The sequence below is a fragment of the Lactuca saligna genome, chromosome 1 (assembly GCF_052625555.1).
Source record: "Lactuca saligna cultivar CGN05327 chromosome 1, ASM5262555v1, whole genome shotgun sequence".
Taxonomy (NCBI): Eukaryota; Viridiplantae; Streptophyta; class Magnoliopsida; order Asterales; family Asteraceae; genus Lactuca; species Lactuca saligna.
In genome coordinates, this window is record NC_136417.1 from 80,259,599 (window position 1) to 80,266,590 (window position 6,992).

A 6,992-nucleotide genomic window follows, 5' to 3' on the forward strand; every position below is an offset into this window, starting at 1 on the left:
TATATATATATATATATATATACCAAGCATAACCTAACCAAGCTACCATACTGCTGCTAACCAGTCCTAGCATACATCTCAATAAACTCATACAACATACATATAAGGCATCCTTCCTAGATCCTTAGCCCTAATCTAGCATGCAGTTCTCATAAACTCATACAATAGGCATACAATGCATCCTCCCTAGATCCTTAGTCCTAGTCTAGCATGCAATTCTTATAATCATATCATATAACATAACATAGTATGTATGGGTATCTTGGGGAAAATTTACTTAAGCTCGGCCGATCGCACGCATCACACACCTTGTTCTTTCCCAAACTCATTATTTTTAAATTTTAGAATACAAGTTTTCTTGTAAAATTCCATCAAGCCCACGGTTTGAGTCCAGACACCCCTGATGGTGTGTCCGAATCACTTAAACCAAGGCTCTGATACCAACTTGTAACATCCCAAAATCGAGACCTAAATTTTTTTAAATATATTACTTGTAAAATAGTTAACAGAAAACCGCATTTAAAATCCTTTCAAACATAAAGTTACAATCACAAGTCTGAAAACCATATTAGTAAATAATATATATCAGAGAGCAATCCCAGGTTTCTCAAATGCGGAATATCATGTATGAATGTGTGATGCGCTGCTATCCCGCCAACTCCTTCCCCTTAGATGAAGAGGTACCTGGAACCAAAACTAAAAACCGTAAGCACAAAGCTTAGTGAGTTCCCCCATCATACTTATACCAAATAATGCATAATCTTTGGTATCTTTCAAACGGTAATTGTTGGGCATAGCCAGGAGCTGGGCTCCTCCTCGGTATCTTTCAACTGGTAACCGAGAACTAACCTCCCCTTCGGTATCTTTCAACCGACAATTGGGAGCTACCCTCCCCTTCGGTGTCTTTCAACCGGTAGCTAGGGCTGGGGACTATTTTACCCCTACTACTGCTAACATATATCAAGTACAATAAACATATCAAGCACAATAATCATATCTCATATCAACACTAGATAATTATCACAAAGACAATCATCTATCCAACACTCTTACAATCATCTAGCGAACACTCTTACTTGTGGGTCGGCATTGTGGCCGTAGACCCACTCCTACTAGGAGAAAACTCACCTTAAAGTCGTGTAGTGTCTGCATTGATCTCGGTATGAAAACTAACTCTCCTCGAATCCTCAATCCCTACACAACAACTTTTCTAACTTATCAGTTCGTACTCGTAACCATTACCAGGGCCAACTCAAGTCCAAGACAAAGTCAAGGTCAACACCTTGGTCAATGGTCAATCATCTGGTCAAAGTCAACATTTGGCTGACTCGACTCGCCAATTTGGTCCATCAACTCGCCGAGTCCCCATATCCACAAAATTCCATAATCTCGTTGTAACACTCGAAGTTTGGAAGGACAAGAAAAGAAAGGAAACCCTAATTTTAAAGGAGACTCGGCGAGTCCAAGGATGAACCCGGCGAGTCCGAGCGGGATCCGGGTCGAGGAATAAGTGACCGACTCGACGAGTCGGCCAAGGTGACTCGGCGAGTCTGGTCTGAACGAGGAAAGCCCTAAAATCGGGACTTGGAGCCTATTTAAACGCCTCATTCTCTCCACTAAGGTTCCTTTACTGCCTCTTTCACCCAGGACATCAAACCCTAGCCGCCACATCCATTGATTGAGCCATTTGTTGCCTTGGAAGGTGCATTGAAGCTTGAAGAAGGAAGAAGGTGATGGGTTTTTGCCATAAGAACTTTCCTATGTGCGCATGGAAAACCCTATTGCTTGGATCTAGGCTTTCTAATAAACATGCTTTTGAATCCAAGACTTCTAATGTCTAATTAGGCTAAACAACAATATTGTAGCAGATCTAGAATCATACCTTTGAATTCCTTGTTGATCTTGTTTGTCTTGGAGCTTCTAGAGTCACAATTGTCACTCCTCTAATGGCTTACAAACACCAATAGCAAGCAAGATGATTTAGGAGAGAGGAGAGGGGAGGAATTCGACCAGAGGTTCCTTGCTTTAGGTTGTGTGTCGAATTCCCTCATCCATAGGGTCTATTTATACTATTAGACTCCTTAAGGGTTTCACCCTAAACCCTAATTGGATAATCTTCTCTTAAGGCTATCCAAATCCATTCCATAGATAACCCTATGGACGATTTGAGCTATCCTAAAGCTCTTAGAATCCGTCCAAGGTATATCCTAATGGATTTACAGTCTAAAGTCTAACTATCAAACAATTGACAGTTTATACCCTCCTATTTAATTAATCTCTTTAAGTCACCAAATTAATACCAATTAATTTATGACTTATATTAATCAAATAGCTAAATATTATTCCTTATAATATTTACTCTCTCTTAATAAATCATCCTTCAAGTTGCTATGGTGAAGGCAACCCAAAAGGACCATGCACCACCGAATATAGTTATAGCCTTAGACACTATTCCAACAGTCTCCCACTTGGATAAGTCTAGTAACTATACAAGTACAATACGGTTTGCAATCGTAGCTCTCAAAGACGCTGTCAACTCTGATCAAATCAATCCTGTCCTTTAGATAAGGGATCGTACAGTCCTCTGTTAGATATCATGCTGACAATCCTATGGAATGGTTAGTCTAGCATTTAGATTTCTCGATCTCCAATTTATTTGACATAGAACTTAATCGAACACATCAATTCAGTTCTGACCGGGCCCGACACATAAGTCAAATCAAATCATCGAGTGGCCAAGATATCTCTTCTATCCTCTTAGGATAAAATTTACAGATAAACTTTGACTTATATGCATTTACTTATTCATTAACCAACTATACATAATAATGCGTTTTATAACATCAAGTTACTGATGCGTTTTCGCATTATCAATGCACAATCAATTAACAAATAATAAACCATATATCTAGGTTTTAAGACCATATTATATTATCGTCTTGCGATCACCTTTTATATCGTATTCCATAAAGTGATTCCAGCAAGCGCGGGTTTATTCCAATGCTCAAAACTAGTTCATAAGCACTCATGAACGTTGCAGCAACCCTTGCTATGTCTAACACCATTTAGACATTCTACACACCAATTCATGACAATCTTCATTCATACCTACTCCCAACATATGAACGATTGCGGACCATTTGAATAATTCGATTATTCCTAATAAACTCAATTATTCTGGAAGTCAAAACATGCAAAGTGAAACAATAGTTAAATAATTAACATGTGACAGTAACTTTACTCATAAATAAAACTCCTTTATTTAATCATCAAATGTTAATTACATTTATCTATTATACGTTTCTAATACTATCTAATCTATGCTAATATCATCCTTCAGCCCAATACTCCTAGCATGCTGCAAGTGCTTAACCCTACTCAGTCCCTTCGTAAGCGGATCTGCTGGGTTATCTTCTGATGATATCCTCTTCACTACGAGTTGTCCTTCTTCTACACGATGTCTAATGAAGTGATATTTTCTGTCGATATGTCGAGATCTACCATGATCCCTCGGTTCCTTGGTCAAGTCAACCGCACCTTCGTTATCACAGAAAATCTCCATGGGCTCCTTTATGGCCGGCACAACTCCAAGATCACCGATGAAGTTCTTCAGCCATATTGCCTCCTTCGACGCTTCGCTCGCTGCGATGTACTCTGATTCGCACGTTGAATCAGCTACGGTTTCCTGCTTGGAACTTTTCCATGTCACTGCTCCTCCATTTAGGGTAAAGACCCAGCTCGACTGCGAACGGTAGTTGTCCTTGTCGGTCTGAAAGCTGGCGTCACTATACCCTCGCACCTTCAAGTCATCACTCCCTCCAAGGACTAAGAACCATTCTTTCGTCCTCCGAAGGTACTTAAGGATGTTCTTCACCGCAATCCAATGTGCTTTGCCAGGGTTCCCTTGATATATGCTAACCATGCTCAAGGCGAAGGCTACATCAGGGCGAGTACAAGTCATAGCGTACATGATTGAGCCAACTGCGGAAGCGTATGGTACTCGGCCCATTTCTGCTATCTTAGCTTCGGTACTCGGACTTTGAGTCTTACTCAACTTGGCATTTCCTTGTATCGGTAGTTCTCCCTTCTTTGAGTTTTCCATACTAAAACGTTTTAGTACCTTCTCCAAGTAAGTATTCTGACTAAGTCCAATTAGTTTCTTACTTCTTTCTCTTACTATCCTTATTCCCAAAATGTAAGAAGCCTCTCCGAGGTCCTTCATAGCGAAGCACTTCCCGAGCCAGGACTTAACCTCCTGCAGAGTCGGGATGTCGTTTCCTATGAGTAATATGTCATCGACATATAGAACGAGGAAGCTTACTATACTCCCACTGGCTTTGACATATACACAAGATTCGTCTTCGCTTCGTACAAATCCAAACTCTTTGACTTTCTCATCGAAGCAAAGATTCCATCTGCGAGACACTTGCTTAAGTCCATAAATGGACTTCTCAAGATTACACACTCTATTCGGATGCTTCGGATCCACAAACCCCTCTGGCTGAGCCATGTAAACATCCTCAGCCAACTTTCCGTTAAGGAAAGCGGTCTTGACATCCATTTGCCAAATCTCATAATCATGAAATGCGGCAATTGCTAGCATCACTCTAATAGATTTAATCTTCGCAACTGGTGAGAAGGTCTCATCATAGTCAACTCCGGGAGTTTGAGTAAAGCCCTTCGCAACCAATCGCGCTTTATATGTGTGTACGTTCCCATCCACATCGGTCTTCTTCTTGAAGATCCACTTGCACCCTACGGTCTTACGTTCGGGCACGTAATCAACCAAATTCCAAACTTGGTTATCGTACATGGATTGGATCTCGCTATCCATCGCCTCTTTCCATTTTGCAGACTCCGGGCCTGCCATGGCTTCCTTATAGCTATTAGGTTCATCAAGATTTACTAGTGTACCATCACTAATATAGGTGTCCCCTTCGGTAGTAATATGAAAACCATAAAACTGGGGATGAACTCTAACTCTATCGGAACGTCTAAGAGGTAAGGATTCGTCAATCGGTTCAACCGGAGTTTCCTCCTCGGGTTGAATGCCAGCGGCATGGGTTCCTTCATCTATCGACTCTTGAATCTCTTCAAGTTCGATCTGCCTCCCACTGTCTCCTTGGCTTATGAGTTCTCGCTCTCGGAAAACTCCTCTCCTCGCAACAAAGATAACATTATCTTTCGGTCTATAGAAGAGATATCCAAAGGAAGTTTGCGGGTAGCCGATGAAAATACATCGCTCACTTCGAGGTTCAATCTTGTCGTGAGTATCTCGTCTTACGAAAGCCTCGCAACCCCAAACCTTGATATGTGCCAACGAGGGAGCTTTCCCTGTCCACATCTCGTGAGGTGTTTTGGCAACCTTCTTAGTAGGGACTGGGTTAAGGATATGGGCGGCAGTCTCTAAGGCATACCCCCAAAAGAAGATAGGTAGTGAAGCACGACTCATCATAGAGCGAACCATATCCAATAAGGTTCGATTACGCCTTTCTGCCACACCATTCAACTGCGGTGTCCTAGGAGGCGTCAATTGCGAAACTATTCCACACTCCTTGAGATAATCGTGGAATTCAAGACTTAGGTACTCTCCTCCTCGATCGGATCGAAGCATCTTGATTTTCCTGCCCAATTGATTCTCCACTTCATTCTTGAACTCTTTGAACTTCTCAAAGGTTTCTGACTTTTGCTTGATTAAATAGATATACCCATATCTACTATAATCATCGGTAAAAGTCACATAGAAGCGGTTCCCATCCTTCGTGGTTGATCTAAAGGGTCCACATACATCGGTATGTATTAGGTCCAATAGCCCCTCACTCCTTTCACAAGTACTCGTGAAGGGTGACTTAGTCATCTTTCCAAGTAAACAAGACTCGCATGTGTCATCTTCCCTAAGGTCGAATGACTCCAACACTCCATCCTTTTGGAGTTGGGCTATGCGTTTCTTGTTGACATGTCCAAGATGACAATTCCACAAGGATGCTTTATCCATACTAGTGGAAGAATCAATATTTAAAACATCATTTCCTAAGTTATCAACAATCATAACAGTTTTATATATTCCATTACATGGTATAGCTTCAAAGTAAAAGACACCATTTAGATAAGCCAAAATAGAACCATTCTCATTATTAAAAGAAAATCTAAATCCTTGTCTATATAAACCATGAAATGAAATGATGTTTCTATCCATTTCTGGCGAATAGCAACAATTGTTCAAATCTAAAACTAAACTATTCTTAAGCACTAAAGAATACACTCCAATCTTGGTCACAAGCGACGATCTTCTGTTCCCCATGATTAGATTGATCCTTCCTTGCTCCACATCCCTACTTCTTCTTAGTCCCTGCACATTAGAACAAATGTGATAACCACAACCGGTGTCAAGAACCCAAGAAATAGCATGATTAGAATCGTTAGATTTGATTGCATATATACCTGCGAAAGATGGCTTGATCTTTCCTTCCTTGATGGCTTGCAGGTAATCCGGGCAGCTTCTCTTCCAATGTCCTATCTTGTGGCAGTGGTGGCACTCTGCCTTCTTCGGGTTAGAGCAGGGCTTAGAGGGATCAACTTTGGTCTCACTAGAAGAGGAACCATCTCGGGCTTTCACCTTTCGATAGTTATTTGAAGAAGCTTTCCTCTTCTTTCCCTTCCCTTGACCAATAGCCAAGACAGGAGCAGCGGATGGATTGGGAGTTGGTGCAACAGACTTGTCCTTGAAGTTGCTCTCAGCAACCCTCAAGAGACCTTGGAGTTTGCTTAGAGTGACCTCCTCTTTGTTCATGTGGTAGGTCATCCTAAATTGGTTGTACATCGAAGGCAAAGAGTGAAGCACCATGTCGATCGCCAAGTCTTCGCCGAAGTCAACATTTAACTTGCGAAGGCGGTCGACATACCTTTGCATCTTTTGCAAGTGCACGGTAAGAGATTCTCCATGACCCATCTTAGCGGAAATCATGTTAGTGAAAATCTCGTAACGCTCTTGT